Below are 16,182 nucleotides of genomic sequence, written 5' to 3'. Positions count from 1 at the left end.
AAGGAAAGTGTCGCTGTTGGTTCGCCAGGTTCTTTTTTTGGTCATTCCTCCCTCTGAGGAGGAGCTTTGGAATGTATTCTGAGTGGGAGTTGGGAGGGCGAGGGGTGGTTTGGCTGAAAGCAGCAGCATCGAAACGATCGATCAAAACGTCCCCGGATGATCAGCATTCCGCGCACGGTGAGCTATCCTTTCAGCACCGTCCCCACAGTGGCGGGCGGTGGGGGTGGGGATTCAGGCAGCGGCGTCGGGCTGATGTCACGCTTTGCCTGGAAAATAGTCGTATTAGTTTTAAAACAGACGCGCGTCCTGACCTGTCTGCAAACGGAGTGTGCGCACACGGACTTTCCTTGGGCTAATCACATCTAAGCAAAGGACAACGTTCAATTGATTACCTTAGATAACATTTTCAAAACGTTCGCTTGTGGCTGAAGAACTTACCAAGGTAACCTCGTATACACTTACATATGAACGAAAATTAGTGATGTAGTTACAACCCACTACGAAATATTATGAGAACTGGAAGTAAATTTAGGCCCATGTAAAATAGCCGTTGTGAAATCATCACGTGCGATTTATATCTGAACAGCAACTCTAACTTCTGGCCTACAAGCCATCAATAAAACCGAAGGACAGTGCTGGTACCAAAATAACGAGAAGTCAAAGTCCAATGTAAATTTATTCTCTAAAAACATATATGTCACCATATACAACTCTTGAGATTCGTTTTTTTGTGGGCATACACAGAAACATAATAGGTTCAATGAAAGATCACAACCAACAGGACAGTCAAACAACCAGTGCGCAAAAGACAACAAACTGTGCAAATACAAAGGAAAAAATAAAAATAATAATAAATAAACAATAAATATTGAGAACATGAGATGAAGAGTCCTAGAAAGTGAGTCCATAGGTTGTAGCAGCCATTCAGTGATGAGGCAAGTGAAGCTGAGTGAAATTATCACTTCTAGTTCGAGAGCCTGATGGTCGAGCCTGGTCATGTGAGCCCTGAGGCTCCTGTACCTTCTTACTGATAGCAGCAGTGAGAAGAGAGTATGTTCTGGATAGTGGGGGTCCCTAATGATGTATACTGCTTTCCTGCGACAGCACTCCATGTAGATGTGCTCAGTTGTGGAGAGGGCTTTTCCCATGATGGACTGGGCCAAACCTAAATTCAAGGTCGTTGGTGTTTCCATACCAGGCCATGATGCAACCGGTCAATATGCTCTCCACCACACATCTATCGAAGTTTGTCAAAGTTATAGGTATCATACCAAATCCTCACAGACTTCTAAGGAAGTAGAGGCAATGCGTGCTTTCTTCATACTGGCACTTATATGCTGGGCCCAGCACAGATCATCTGAAATGACAGCACCAAGGAATTTAAAATTGTTGACCCTCTCCACCTCTCATCCCCCAAAGAGGACTAACTCGTGGATCTCCAGTTTCCTCCTCTTGAGGTCAATAATCAGCTTCTTGGTCTTGCTGACTTGAGTTAGAGGTTGTTGTGGCACTATTCAGCCAGATGTTCTGCTTTCTATATGCTAATTTGTCATCACCTTTGATTTGGCCAATGATAGTGGTGTTGTTGCCAAAATTAAATATGGCTTCAAATCTATGTTTAGCCTCACAGTCATAAGTATAAAGCAAGTAGAGCAGGGGGCTAAATTCACAGCCTTGTGGTGCACCTGTGCTGATGGAGATTGTGGAGGAGATGCGATTGTCAATCAAAACTGGGTTCAGCAAGTGAGGAAATCCAGGATGCAATTGCACAAGGAGGTATTGAGGCCAAGGTCTTGAAACTTAATGATTAGTTCTGAGGAGATAATAGTGTTGAATTCTGAGCTATATTCGATAAAGAGCATCCTGGTTTATGCATTTTCACTGTCCAGATGTTCCAGGGTTGAGTGAAGAGCCAATGCATTGGCATCTGCTCTTGACCTGTGGGCAAATTAGAGCAGCTCCAAGTTGCTCCTCAGGCAGAACTTGAATTACCAGCTCCGCAAAGCACTTCATCACAGTGCATGTGAGTGCTCCTGGATGATCATCATTGAGGTAGATTATGAAGTTCTTCTTGGGTACTGGTGTAATTGAAGCCTGCTTGAAGCAGGTGGCTATCTCAGACTGTCAAAGCCAGAGATTAAAGATATTGGTGATTACTCCAGCCAGTTGATCGGCACAGGTCTTTAGTACTCAGCCAGGTACCTCATCTAGGCTGGATGCTTCTAACAAAGGGAAGAGATTTGTGGCACTCAATTTTAATTTTATTCTATTCTATAATTCTATTCTATAAAATAGAATATTTTATTCTATAATTCTATTTTAATTTTTACCACAACATTAGTCAGTCATCCTATTTTCAAAATAAATTCTTTTTCATTGTCCTGACCCTGCTGTAAGTTAAATGAGCTGGAGAAGTGTTTTGTTGCTGAATACTGTTTTGCTTATTAAGGTTGTCATAGCCGGGGAGAGGTAGTGGAGATAAGCTTCCACTACTTATCAAGTACTCCCAGTGATGTGGGTCTCAGACAACCAGTCCAACTCCTGGCTTTCATATGTGGCTTAGCTACTAAGCCTGACAGAACCATTTCTACAGACTGGAGAAGGGACAAAGGCAGGTTACCATCACATTAAAACCCTGCTGAATGGTCTCAGCCTGAAACGTCAACTGTACTCTTTTCCATAGATGCTGCCAGCCCTGCTGAGTTCCTCCAGCAGTTTGTGTATGATGCTTGGATTTCCAGCATCTGCAGATTTTCTCCTGTTTGGGATTCCTTCCACCAAGTTATCTCTTGTAGCACCCCTCAAATCCTGTAACTTCCTCCTTGCAGGAAATCACAATTCTGGGGCTGAAACGCTTGCCATTTCTCCTGCAGGTCACTTGCCTGGACTTGGCCAATTTCTTAAAATCTGACATGATAAAGAAATCTCAGTATTCCAGATGTCAGTCCCAGTACTCCTATCACCATTACCCTAAGGGCTGCAGCAGTTCAGTAATTCACTATTCATTCCTACTGCTGCCCTTTTTAGCAAAACCACATCCTATGAATGATGAGCATAAAAAAACCTTGAAAACTGCTGCTTTTGGAAGTAAAGTTCTGGAGAGATCCTGTAGTATACAGCAGTTTTGATCTCCAAGTTCATTGTCTTTACTGGCAGAGACGTGTAATAAGTTATGGAGCAAGATCAGAAAGAGGAGGCAATATTGGCAGCACTTAATAACAGGACAGTGTTTGACCTGCTAGTTAAATATCATTCCCAGTTCTCATTCCACTAGCCCTCATTATACGCAACACACACAAAATGCTGGAGGAACTCAGTAGGCAAAACAGCATCTTCACTCTCAGCCTAACATGTCAACTCTGCTCCTTTCCATAGATGCTGCCTGGCCTGCTGAGTTCCCCCAGCCTTTTGTGCGTGTTGTTTGGATTTCCAACATCTGCAGATTTTCTCCTGTTTGTGATTAGAACCTTCATTACACTCCTGCTGCTGCTTGTCATCAAGTACTTGCTTCACCGGAAAGGCAAAATAGAAGGTAAATTATAGATAAAACTTGTTACCAAGACATCTGCGTGACCTAGTGCTTCTATGCATTGCTGCCTCAAAGAGGAATTACTGCCCCATTGCTGTCTCAGTGAGAAATTACTGCCATGGAGGGTTACTAGTTTATAGTGTAGGAAGCTGCATTTAGTCTTGACGTTCAAACTTCAAAATGCACCGCACAGCTACCATTCATTCATAGTCTTTGTTGCTAGGCTCACAGGCAACAAAGGGATTAGCAGAATGCCAGCGATGGAGTCAAAATGCTGTTTTCTTTTTGAAAATTGTTCTGAAAACATGCAAGATTATTGGCCTTTTTGTAGCTCTTGGAATTTGCCAATATCATGAATATACTAAATACAGTAATCATTACAGTATGTTAATATTGGCTATATTCATTGTAACGATTATACGTCATCAGGAAACCCAAATTCTAAAGCAGGTTGTATCTGTTCAAGATTGCCAATGCTGTTCAATATCAACTAACACTTCTTAATGAGGAGGTGTATTGTGCCAGAAAAGGTCCAGGAATCAATGGTTGAACTCGTGAAAATGTTTGCACTAAAAGAGGATAGAAAGTGTCATTTGATAATGAGCCAGAAAGTCCTTAAGGCAAGAATTTTTTTTTATTAAACAAAATATACTTTATTCAAAAATAAAATTATGTACAATAAACCATTCAATGATTCTCAGTCCTTTACAAATGTTTCCATTACGGTCTTTACACTCCCACACTTTTGCCAACCAGGTGGCACTCTGTTACTTCATATTTACATACACTTGTTCAGGGGTATACACCTGGCCCCCCCCATCCCTCAACTCCCGCGCGAGAAGAACCCTAGACTGTGGTCCTTCCCCACTGGGCCCTTGCGGTGGCTGCACCAAGTTTGAGTGCATCCCTCAGCACGTACTCCTGCAGCCGAGCATGTGCCAGTCGACAGCATTCCCCCATGGACATTTCCACGTGCTGGAAGACCATCAAGTTTCAGGCCAACCAAAGAGCGTCTTTCACCGAGTTGATGATCTGCCAGCAGCACCGGATGCTGGTCTCCGTGTGAGTCCCCGGGAACAGCCCGTAGATCAAAGAGTTCTCTGTTACGCAGCTGCTGGGGATGAACCTCGACACTGTCCCTCCCATCCTCCTCCACACCTTCTCCACGAACCCACAGTGTGCAAGAGGTGGGTCACCGACTCCCCCTCACTACAGTGCTCCCGTGGGCAGAGGGGTGTGGAGGCGACATTCCAGACGTACAGGAGGGATCGGACTGGGAGGGCCCCTCTCATCACCAGCCAGGCGAGGTCTTGGTGCCTGTTGGTGAGGTCTGGCAATGATGCATTTTGCCAGATGAACTGGACTGTCTGCTCAGGAAACCACTCCACTGTGTCCATCACGTCCTTCTCCTGCAGTGCCTGCAGGACCTTACGTGCTGACCACTGCCTGATGGCCTTGTAGTCAAAGGCGTTGACCTGAAAGAACTTCTCTACTAAGGACAGGTATTGCGACAACGACCAGCTGACAGGGGTGTTGCGTGGTAAAGATGCCAGACCGATCCTTCGTAGCCAGGGTGACAGGTAGAACCTGGGCACATAGTGGTACTTGGTGCCCACATACCTGGGATCCACACACAACCTGATGCAGCCACACACGAAGCTAGCCATCAGAGTGAGGGCGACTTTGGGAACGTTTTTGCCCCCGTTGTCCAGGGACTTGTGCATGGTGGTCCATCTGGCCCGCTCCATCTTTGATCCCCAGACAAATCTGAAGATGGCTTGGGTGATTTCCGAGCTGAAGGAGCGGGGGACTGGCCACACCTGCACCAAGTACAGCAGCCCTGAGAGCACCTCACACCTGATTACCAGGTTCTTGCCCGCTATCGATAGGGAGTGCCCTCGCCACAGTCCCAGTTTCTGTTTGACCTTGGCAGTCCGCTCCTGCCAGTTCTTGTTGCACGCCTCGGCCCCTCCGAACCAGATCCCCAACACCTTCACGTGATCAGACCTGATGGTGAAGGGGATGCTGGATCAGTCGGGCCAGTTGCCGAAATGCATGGCTTCGCTCTTCGTGCGGTTGACCCTGGCCCCCGACGCCTGCTCGAACTGTCCACAGATGCTGATCAGCCTGCGAACTGACCTCAGATCAGAGCAGAAGATGGTGATGTCACCCATGTACAGGGAGGTTTTGACTTGGGTCCCTCCACTGCCTGGCAGCATCACCCCTCTTATGCCCCCATCCCTCCTGATGGCTTCGGCAAAGGGCTCTATGCAGCACACGAGCAAGACAGGGGAGAGAGGGCAGCCCTGCCTGACTCCAGACCTGATGGGGAAGCTGTCTGTTTCCCACCCGTTGACCTGGATTGCGCTACAGATGTCTGTGTAGAGCAGTTTGATCCAATTCCGGATTCCCTCCCCAAATCCCATTTTGGAGAGTACATCCGCCACGTACGTGTGCAATATCCTGTCAAAGGCTTTCTCCTGGTCCAAGCTGACCCCCCTGTCCTGCATGTAGGCGATGGTGTCCCTCAGCAGCATGATGCTGTCTGAGATCTTCCTGCCCGGTATGGCACAGGTTTGGTCCGGGTGGATCACCTGCTCCAGTGCAGACTTGACCCTGTTGGCGATAGCCTTGGACAGGATCTTGTAGTCCACATTCAGGAGTTTTCTTCAATTTCTGGGGGTGTTTCAATTTCTAATGTCTTCCCTCTCCCCCTTCTGCTTGTAGATGAGGGTGATGATGCTCTTCCTCATGGATTCGGACATGCTGCCTGCCAGGAGTGTAGCGTTGTACACTTCCAGCAGGTCGGGGCCCATCCGGTTCCACAGAGCCGAATACAACTCGACCGGTAAGCCAACGCTTCCGGGAGTCCTACTCGACTCAAAGGAACGGATGGAGCCAGTCAGTTCGTCCAGGGTCAGGGGCTGCTCCAGACTCTCCCGCTTGCGATCGTCTAAGACCTGCGTGATAGGCGACAGGAAGTTGCGGGAGGCTGTGGTGTCTGTGGCCTTTTCTCCGTACAGACTGGCATAGAAGGACCTGCAGATCCTCAGTATGTCTGTCTGCGAGGACACAACTGAGCCGTCCTCTTCCTCAAGGTTGTGGATCACAGAGCTCCCCCTGTGCACCTTTTGGAAGAAGAATCGTGAGCACATCTCGTCCTGCTCCACGGTTCGGACACTTGATCGGAAGATGATCTTGGAGGAGTCGGCAGCAAAATGCTGGGCTTGCCGGCCCTTCACCTCCCGCAGTTCCTCCTTGACAACCACCCACCTCGACTGCAGGAGGAGGAGTTGCTGCAACTCTGTCTGGAGTTTACACAGTTCCCTCTGCCCCTGCCTTGCTTTCTGGATACCCTTGCGGATGAAGAACCAAGGTGATAGATTTAAGGATTCAAGCCCTAAGGACATGATACGCTACTGTAAAATGTATAATGCCCTTGCACATCTTCATAAAATTTCCTCACATCTTCCAATATGTTTTGATTACAACTGTCATCAAGCTTATTATTTTATTATTAACTGTATGCCCAATTTTGTCATTCTAAAAACTGAGTGTGAATCCTACACCAGCTCCAGTGACTGTGGGTTATTCAAATGATCCCAGAGCTTACTTTCTTTTGTTATTTTTCCCCCATAAGTGCGATGGTACATTTGTAATGGTTCACTGCAGGCACAAATCCTACAGGGCAGAGGAGAACTATATGAGTCACCACCTGTTTTAGCCATTTAAAACTATGAAGGGGATGCATGGTGATGTACTAGTTCATGCAATTTCTTTACAGCACCAGCAATCACCCAATCAGGGTTCCATTCCCATCACCTGTAAGAAGTTTTGTATTCACCCTACCACCACATGAGTTTCATCCGGGTACTCCAGTTCCCTCCCACATTCCAAAGACATACAGTTTTTCTACGTGCATGCTATGTTGGCAGGTTATGTTGGTGCCAACAGTGTGGCAGCACTTGTGGACTGTCTCCAGCTCAATACTCACTGATCTGATTTGATGCAAACAATGTATCTTCTGAGGTTTCAATGTACATATGACTAATAAATCTTAATAAATAAACAACTTACAAACATTTTTCTTTCTGTAAAACTTGCTACTTTCTAATCCATGCATACTTATGGTAACTTTTCCCTCCTCTGTCCTCGGATTCCATTGCTAATTATCTTAAATCTGTATCTTCTGTTAATCGTTTTTTTTTGCCAGTGGAAACATTACACAACTTCAATAGTTTTATATTCTGTCCTCTTGAAATATACCACAGTTGTTAATGCTACTAACACCTGAACTTGAGGGGGACCAATATACTTTAGGGCAAGTTTGAGGATAGTTTAAACTAGTTTGGGTGGTGGATGAGAACCAAAGTCATAGATAAGTGATAGATGGGGTAGTTGATGTAAAGGTAGATACAGCATGTAGCGAGACTGTGGGAAATGATAGGCAATGGAAAGGGCGTTACAGGGTTGTATAGGTTGAAATCTGTTCATATTATTGTAGGAAGTATCAGGAAGAAGGACAATGAATATAGAGCATGGGTCAGTGCATGGAGTCACAATGCTGTGGCCATTACAGAAACTTGGCTGTCACAAGGGTAGGAAAGCCTGCTGGATGTTCCAAGGTTTATACGTTTCAACGACATTAAGAAGTGGGGAGTGGTAGTGTAAAAGAGGTGGAGAGTGGCAGTGCTAATCAGAAATAATATCACAGCTGTAGAAATGGAGAACATCCTGGAATGATTATCTATTGAGTCAGTGTGGGAGGGAGTCAGAAACAGAAAAGAAGCAATCGCACAATTAGGAGTATTCTATACGTACCTCACTAGCATCAAAGACACTGAAGTCCAGATCGGGAGGAAGATTTTGGAAAGATGCAAAAATAACAAGGACATTGTCATGAGTGACTTCAACTTCCCTAATATTGAAGGTATAGATGGGGTGGAATTCAGTAGGTGTGATCAGGAATGTTTCATGACACAATATGTAGAGAGGTGCACCAGGGGAGAGGACATACTGAATCTGGAACTTGGCAAAGAACCTGTTCAGCTGACAGATCTCTCAGTGGGAGAACATTTCGGAGACAATGACCCTATCATCCTGACCTTTACCATGGCCTTGGACAAGGACAGGAACATTCAGTAGGGGAAAGTATTTAATTGGGGAGAACAACTTATGATGCTGCTAGGTACAGACTTGGGAGCATAAATTGGAAACATGTATTCAGGGAAATGCACAACACACATGTGGATGTTATTGAGAGAGCACTTGCATAGGTTCTGGATAAGTTTGCCTCATTGAGGCACTGAAAGGATGGTAAAGTGAAGGAACCATGGTTGACAAGAGACGAGGAACATGTGGTCAACAGGAAAATAAAAGCATATTTATGGTTTGGGACAGAAGGATCAGACAGGGCTCTAGAGAGTTACAAAATATCTAGAAAATATAGACTTAGGAGAACTAGAAGGGTTCAAGAGAAGGACTTGTTGAGTAGGATTAAAGGTGTTAGACATGTACAGAAATTACAAGAGGATGATTAGAGTGAGGGTAAGACTAATCAGGAGTAAAAGGAAACATGCCTGGAGTTGGAGAAGATAAGGGCAGTCCTTAATACTGTAAATACATTTGCTTCAGTATTCAGCAGTGAGAGGGTCCTTGACAAATGGGAGGTCAGCATAGAACAGGCTGATATACTGGAACATGTTGAAGTTAAGACAGAGGATGCGCTGGAACTTTTGAAAAGCATGAGGATAGGTAGGGCCGGGTGGGATGTATCCCACCTTACTATAGGAAAGATATTGCTGTGCCTTCGGTGATGATCTTTCCATCCTCACTGGCCATAAAATTAGTACCAGAGGATTTGGAAGGTGGTAAAAGTTATTCCTTTGTTCATGAAATTTGATAGGGATAATCCTGGGCATTATAGATCAGTGTGTTTTAGGTCAGTGGTGGCCAAACCATGAAGAGGATTCTTGGAGAGAGGATTGGCATGCATTTGGAGCAACTTAGTTTCATTTGAGATAATCAACATGGCTTTGTGAGGGGCAGTCTTGCCTCACAAGCCTGATTGCGTACTTTGAGGAAGTGACAAAGCATATCGATGAAGGCAGAGCAGTGGATGTGATGTATATGGATTTTGGTAAGGGATTTGACAAGGTTCCCCATGTCATTCAGAAAGTCAGGAGGCATGGGATCTTGCCTGTAGGGATTCAGAATTGGCTTGCCCACAGAAGGCAGAGGGTGATAGTAGATGGAATAAATTCTACCTGGAGGTCAGTAACCATTGGTATTCCACAAGGATCTGTTCTGGGAGCCCTGCTCTTTGTGATTTTTATAAGTGACTTGCATGAGCAAGTTGATGGGTGGGTTAGTAAATCTGCAACCAACACGGAGGTTGGCAGTGTTGTGGATAGTGTAGAACCTTGTCACAGGTTACAAAGGGGCATTGATAGGATGCAGAGGTGGGTTGCAGATAGTGTTCAGTCCAGCAAAGTGAGAAGTGATTATACTTCGGAAGTTCAAATTTGAAGGCAGAATACTGAGTTAATGGCATGATTCTTAACAGTGTGGAGGAACAGAGAGACCTTGGGGTTCACATTTAAAAAACCCCCAAAGTTGCAGTACAGGTAGATTGGTAAGAAGGCACATGGAGTGTTGTCCTTCATTAGTCAGGGAACTGAGAACAAGATAATGTTGCAGCTCGATGAAACTCTGGCCTGAGTGAGTCAGAGTTAACCATGGAAAATGAATCCGAGCTGTCCAGATACACAAGCCTGGGTAGTACATTATGGAGCTCAAGCTGTTGCCCTTGTAGGAAGCTCCCCCTCTTCATGCATCTGGTGAATCTAAAAGAACGGCAGCGACTGATACAGTTTACTACCAACAGCGTTGAAGGAGTCACCAGTCAACATTGAACTCAATGTACGACTGCCTTAGTGACCCCAGCTCTAGAATTTTCCCTCTTGGTTTACTCCTGAAGCTTTCCCCAGGAGCGTATATAGCCACAAGGCAGCAGAGGTTTGAAATCAGAGCTTTCCTTCTCCTAGATGAGCTTCTAACCACGGCTGATGAGCCCCATCTGCCCAAAGCAACTGGTTTTAAGCACCAGTAACCCACCTTTGCCCTTTCTCCTGTCAGTAGAAACAGTTCTGCTGGGCTTAGTAGCTAAGCCACACGTGAAGGCCAGGAGCTGGACTTGGTCGCCAGAGATTATTTGAGGTGCACGCCTTTGGAAGCATTTAATAGTTGGAAGAAGCTTGTCCCCATTATCACTCCTGGCTACAGCAACTTTAGGGAACTTTGTTTGACCACACTTGGAATATTATGTTGGGTCCTGGTTGCCTCATTATAGGAAAGAAATGGAAGCTTTAGAGAGGGCACAGAGATCGACCAGGATGATGCCTGGATTAGAATGCATGTCTTATAAGGATAGGTTGAGCAATCTGAGGTTTCCTCTTTTGGAGAGGAAGAGAATGAGAGATGATTTGATAGAAGTGTACAAGATGATAAGAGGCATAGATTGAGTGGACTGCCAGAGAAATTTGCCCAGGACAGTAATAATTAATTCAAGGATTGGGTGGTAAGTACAGAGGGGATGTCAAAGGCAGTTTTGTGTTTTTTTTTTACATAGACAGTAGAAGTGCATGGAACTCACTGCCAGGGATGGTGGTACAGGTAAATACATTAGGGACATTTAAAAGATGAAATGGATGAAAGAAAAATGGAGGACTATGTAGCAGGGAAGGGTTAGGTTGATCTTAGAGCAAGTTAAATAATTGGCAAATATCATTGGCCAAAGGGCCTGTACTGCACTGTACTATTCTATGTTCTACTAATGGCCTTGTCACTCTGCCACGATTCAATCATACTGTTGTTTCTTTTCATTCCTTGTGACATATCGGGTGGCATTTTAATTGTTTTTTGTTAATGAGGCCAAGTTGCTAGCTCAATGCTCAACCCAGCACAGAAGGAAATCTTGCAAGTAGCTGACCAGATTCAAACTCAGGACCGTTTGCCTCATAGTCTGGTGCAGATGCCACTACACCACCAGCTGGCATATTTAGTCATATAGATATCTATATTTTCTTATCTTTTACCATTTCATTAATTTTTCAGCTTCATTATTCCTCAAACTAAAACTAACCGTCTTGGAATTCACTAAAGTGTTCCACATCTATCTACTTGGTACAACTGAATTTTGTTAGGGTATTGTTAGCTGTGCCTCTATTTTTGTACCATCTGAAAATCTTGACACCAAACCTTCAACTTCTGAAATGTGTCCACTTCCCACTAAATTTCTATCATTTTCTATTTTCTAGTCACTTTGCTACCTGATCCCAAATGATTGTTTCAAAATAATTAATATTGGAATTTAGTACATTCACTCCATTTTAGTTACAAGTTAATTTATCCCAAGTCCCATCAATCCCTCTCAATGTCTTTTGCAGGTGACGAAAGTGGCATTGTAGCTTGTGACACTGAAGATTTATCGCCAAATTACGTGTTCTGGATTGCATCATGTAACAACTCAATTGAAACTGTTCAAGTAGATTTTGAGTTGCTTCTTATTGAGGATTTATTGCCTTGTGTATGTTCATAATGATAATAAAATGTCTATATCAACTTTTGCTGCTCTTTGAACAGAACACCAGGGACAACTAATACCCACATCCAAAATTGAAAGGAAATAAGCCCATGAAATCCAAATAACTTCCTAATTTAATTTTAATACAAAATGCATACATTATACAATATACAAATGCGTAGAAATCATTTACATGTTACCAGCTTATAAAAATAACCTTACAATTTTATTAACATGTAAATCAACAGGATTTTATGTAATTTTAGTGCTATTTAATAACATTTTATAAACGAGTGATGTACATCTATTTAAGAAACATTAGGGACTACACTACATGTATTCCACAATATATACATTAGAAATCTGAGGACATTTCAATATGCTTCTATATTTAACAAAAAGCATATCTAAACTTTATTCATTTTTACAAGGACCTTGTGCACTAAAGGAAAATAATCTCATCCAAGTCATATACAGTATAGAAACCATAACACAATCTTAGTAAAGAGTTCCTCTTGGAGAGACAAAAATCAAACCTTTTTGGCTTTTAATGAAATCCAGTATGGATGTTTGATTCCTGTTTGCCTTCGTAAGGCACTGAAGGATTCACTATGTGCAAGACACAATGTTGGCTAGAAATCCAATCCCGTTCAGGGGACCAAATACACTATATTGTATCATCAGCAGTAATATTCAGCTAATGAAATTTAGTTGCAATGAAACCATAAATTTCAGAGGAAGATTCCAAAATGCTCATGCTACAATAGAGAATATTAAGTGCAACTGAGCAAGGGTGAATCTCTAGGCATGTGTGTTTATATACAGTATGTAAAAACAAATGAAAGCCTGCTCTGTGGTGCACATATTTACTGTACATACACTTCTTTCTCACACCAGTTTATAAAAAAGTATCGATGTGAAGATTGATTCACATCTGCTGGTTTTATGTAAGCAGATTAAAGTTTAGATTTGCTGTTTTCACAAGGCCACCATACAATATCAACAATTCATGCACTGCAGTTTCATATTAACAAATATTACAAAGGGTTTGAGGAAAAGGAGTCATTTTTTCAATTTCCTCACTTCAGCAGAACAAGTTTGTCTCATGCAAGAATAAAAAAAACACTGGCTAAACTTACCACATTTTTTACCAGTAAGTGAAGGTTTAAAGTTTCTGCTACCTTATTAAAATGGTACAGAATATAACTGATAATTAATCATGTTTCAATTATAAAGGTTCAATTTGAAACATGTATCTTGTGACAAAGTAAGGCATAAACTATTACATGTTAACCTTTCAATAAAGTTCTCACATCCAATCATATGAGCCTAAGGTGTTTGGGGAGAATTTTAGCATCAAAAATTTCCAATGTCTAATTGTTCAATGGACTGTCAGAGAATCCTAAAGAATTATTCAAGAGTATTTTTATGTCATCATGGAAAGAGCTGTTATTACTATTACTTTGTTCTATTGTCAAATACAATGGTTATTCAATCTAGCAGCAATCAATGAATTATCCTTTCAGACTAGTGCCTATGTATTAGAAGGGATTTACTTGTAAGCACTAATTTAAGAACAGCAGTTTTACTTTGTTAAACTGATCTATTAGTGTGTTCCATTTTGTAAAATATAAATTTGAAGGTACATTTCTTATTCAGGTGCAATAGACAATGAAAAGTGCAAACAAGCAGTTTTAAACTGTACACATAATATACAAATATAGAACAAATGACAAGAAAGCACTTTTGCCCCCAAACAGTCCTGAGATACACTTCAAAGGAAGTGAAATGTTAAACAAATTTGTTGACTGAAATCTGTACTCCAAAAGTAATTGCATTTTTAAATGCCACCCAGTAAGCTGAGCCAGCACATGTACAGGTTTCAAAACACAACAGTCCCATAATAACAGAAGATGTATTTCCACTATTAAATGGATTGTGTAAATTAAATTTAAGAGGAGGGGGCTTCTGTTATTTTTTTGTCCAAGATACTGATCATCAACTAAACTACATTGAATATAATATGCATACACCTATACAACAAGTTTAAAACTTATTTGTTTTACAATGATTGAATAGGCAACATTATATGCTGAACATTTTTATTTCTAAAATAAATGTGCTGTTCTTTATCTGTTTTCAGAAGCAGAACAATGGCACCACAACACTTTTTTAAACACTATTTAAAATTTAGATTGGTTCCATTTTATTTCATGTTTAGTTAGCTATTAACTGTTTCTTTATTGTTAAAAAAATGAAAAGTGCACCAGGACATTTGACACAAAAGACCAGTTCAACAGTCTGGAATTTTGGCAAGAAATACAAAATTGGAATAAGGTGGAGAGGTAGTATGAGAATTAAATACCTGGCAACAAATTAAAGGCAAAGATTAATTCAAGGCTGCAGCTTTAGTTGGGATTTAGCACCTAATTAGGAGTGGAGAAAATTTTTCATTCAGCAGAGACTCCATGTCTGTACTCAGAGACTGCAGCAACTCATCAATTTCCTAAAGAAGTTTCTTTGACAAACAGTAGTGCATGTTTAGACCTTCCAGTCAAAGCCTACATTCCTTGATCTTCTTATCTGCAAACATTTGAAAAGAAAGGTAAACATGATTTATTTGTCAATATTTTTCAATTAATTGTATTTTATATATGCTAATAGTTCCTACCACACATTTCCCATATTTTGACTATTACTCTGAGCAAAGCTTTGAATTGAGGCAGATAAATTGTAACATAGATTTTAAAGTTCAACCACACTATAAATCTGTGCAAAATACACAGAGCTTCATAAATGTGTTACCAAACCGACATACTACAAAATGCTGCAGAATTGGAATTAAAGTGGAAAATCCTGGAAATACATAGCTGGACAGACACCATCAGCAGTTGCCAAGGTTACTGTTTCAAGTTAATGATTTTCAAGAAAAAACTGGGAAAAGTTTGGGATAAATAGATACTTAGATGCCAATAAAAGGAAAAGTAGAAGAGGCAAGTCTGCAATTGGGTAGAATACAGGAAAGACTAAACAATGCGAGGAATGATGGTACAAAGAAGAAGTGTAGTAGCAGAGCAAGAAACAAATCAATTACTGTTTTACTACCTGGATCATAGACTAAGATAATTTATACTCTCCACTCTTTTTTACCTACCAAGTTGTGTACCGAGTCAGTTATATCTCACATACAAAGACAGATGTGGTTATTGTTAATTTTAATTCCAATACTCTGCTTGCCTGGTACTTCATGTTACTTTAATAGGAACTACAGCCAGTGCTGATCCACGGGAATCCCTCACCATTGTTTGAAGGTTCTAATGTAATACCACACAATGTTTTTGGGAAGCACACTGTGTAATAATGTTATCAAACTGACAAGGACATGAACTACTATCTACCCTTGTTTTGTCTGTAGCTTTGATTTAATACTGAGGTCTCACAATAATTACCACCTTTTCACCATGGGTATGGTGATGTTATCAACATACACCTTTGGACACAGGCAGAAGATTCAGAGTTAGCCACTGATCAGCCCCAGCCCAACCATCATCCAACACTAATCTAGTCCCCTCCCACCCCTTTGTAAATATGCTTGCGCACATCATCTCTTTCCAGGTCTGTGGAAGACCATTAGCTTTGGACACATTAGTCAAGGTTTCTTTTGCCATACTTGTTTGGAATGACTTATTTGCATGAAGGCCTTCCCACTTAAGACATGCCAGATCAAAATCACACATCTCTTGTGGTATTATACCTCCATAACTTCAGCTCTCAAATATTTCTTCTATGACTAGAAATGCCATTAATTTAAATTCTATTTTATGTGCAAAATAATACTACAAAGCATAGGACCAGAACTAGGCTATTCAGCCCATCAAGTATGCTCCATCATTCAATCATAGCTGGTTTATTATGCTTTTTAACCCCATTCTCTTGCCTTCTCCCAAAACCTTTGATGCCCTTACTAATCACGAACTCATCACTTCCACTTTAAATATTCTCAATGACTTGGCCTCCACAGTCCTCTGTGGTAATGCAATCCAGAGATTCACCACCGTCTGGCTCAAGA

The 16,182-nt window shown here is 42.0% G+C and overlaps 1 protein-coding gene across 5 annotated transcripts in view; it reads right to left on the bottom strand.

Annotated features, from left to right (window-relative positions):
- Positions 1–12,229: 12,229 nt before the first annotated feature.
- LOC132391707 (centrosome-associated protein CEP250-like) overlaps positions 12,230–16,182 on the bottom strand; it is a 149,059-nt gene continuing 145,106 nt past the window's right edge. For all 5 annotated transcript variants that reach the window (XM_059965255.1, XM_059965256.1, XM_059965258.1 and 2 more), the window contains one exon: positions 12,230–14,696. The gene's annotated coding sequence lies outside the window, so the exon portion shown is untranslated. The remainder of the gene's footprint in view (positions 14,697–16,182) is intronic.

The sequence above is a fragment of the Hypanus sabinus genome, chromosome 3, assembly GCF_030144855.1.
Source record: "Hypanus sabinus isolate sHypSab1 chromosome 3, sHypSab1.hap1, whole genome shotgun sequence".
NCBI classification, from domain to species: Eukaryota; Metazoa; Chordata; class Chondrichthyes; order Myliobatiformes; family Dasyatidae; genus Hypanus; species Hypanus sabinus.
This window is presented reverse-complemented; position numbering and strand designations above follow the sequence as displayed.